General features: G+C 40.4%; 1 non-coding gene across 1 annotated transcript; it reads right to left on the bottom strand.

Annotated features, from left to right (window-relative positions):
- Positions 1-275: 275 nt before the first annotated feature.
- LOC143660505 (U6 spliceosomal RNA) lies at positions 276-382 on the bottom strand. The gene has a single exon (XR_013164101.1). It is a non-coding gene; the product is annotated as a U6 spliceosomal RNA (small nuclear RNA).
- Between the last annotated feature and the right edge of the window lie 1,008 nt (positions 383-1,390).

The following is a 1,390-nucleotide window of genomic DNA, read 5'->3' as shown; positions in this document are numbered from 1 at the left end:
CTGAATGTTGTCTCCAAGATTGCTGTGGATTTTTACTAATGAGACTTGGAGCACAACTTCTGAGACTTTCTAGCACTTCTCTTCAGGTGTTGGTGTCACCTTATCTGGTGGTATAACTATACCTTATTTTTGAAACCTCTGTTAATTACTTTCCTAATAAAAATCTGTCTTTAAATCACTGAAATCTGTGTTATCCATGAATCTAAACCTGTAAATTAAGTGACCACAAATATCACGTTGCCTTTCATGTGACACTCCTCCATAATCTTTTTTTTTAAAATATGGAATGCTTCATGAATTTGAGAGTCATCCTTGTGCAGGAGCCATGCTAATCTTCTCTGTATCATTCCAATTTTAGTATATGTGCTGCCGAAGCGAACACTCCTCCATAATCTTAAAACTCGCTCTCTGGGGTGGATATCTGACAAAAACAACAACTCATTTTTTTCCCTCCATCAGTTTGACCACAATATAAATTAAACAATAACAGCCAATGGCCTTGGCCTAAACATGGTACTTTTGACATTCAAGTCCTTTGAGACTTGAGGGCTTTATATAGTGCAATGGCAAATGGTCTGAGGTTCCTTACATTCAGGGTTTCCTTTTCTTGCACAACCATCCTTCCCTCTGCCAATCCTCAACAACCTACCAAATTTTGCTCCTCCATTAACACCCTCATCTCACCTCCTCTTCTCCCAAGAAATCAGAAAAATCCTCTACAAGGTCCTTTATTGACTTTGATTCTGCTGATCGTGCACCATGCCCTCCCCCTTATGCTCCTTCAGCACCTTCTTTAGCTTGCACAGCTCTCCCCTCTACTAAACTTGTTTAACTTATCAAATCCTTCTCCTTACCCCCCCGTACTCTTCCTTTGATACCACCAAAGGCCTTCTCCTTAACCACTCTCACCTTCCTTCCTATGCAGCCCTTCCTGGCCGAGCTGCAGATGTGGCTGAAACACAGTCAGAAGATAACACTCTCCCTTCTCCTTCTCTTTGCCCATCTACATATTCCACCTCAGAATTTCAGCCCTCCTCTGACTGTTAACCTCCTCCTCCTCTTCCTTACACAACCCCTCCTTGCTGAGCCAAAACCACTGCCAGTTTCCCTTTTTCCTTTCTAACCTTTCTCAAGTTGAAGAGCATCTAAGTTCATGCTCTACTAACCCCACCTAATTTATTAAAGAATTTCAGTACCTTACTGTGTGCTATAACCTCTCCTATGTGTTTAATGCCTGTTAGTTCATCTGTTCTGTCTAGTTATTACTTGGTGTGTTACTTAAATGTAATAAGTAGTAAATGTCTGTTTATATTTTTGATTGGTATACTCCTGCATCAGTATTAGTTAAATGTTCCTAATTGGTTCCCTCTCAAAAGCATTTCTGCATTTC

Source organism: Tamandua tetradactyla, chromosome 16, assembly GCF_023851605.1.
Source record: "Tamandua tetradactyla isolate mTamTet1 chromosome 16, mTamTet1.pri, whole genome shotgun sequence".
Lineage (NCBI taxonomy): Eukaryota > Metazoa > Chordata > Mammalia > Pilosa > Myrmecophagidae > Tamandua > Tamandua tetradactyla.
The sequence above is the reverse complement of the archived record's forward strand: the minus strand, read 5'-3'. Positions and strand labels throughout refer to the sequence as shown.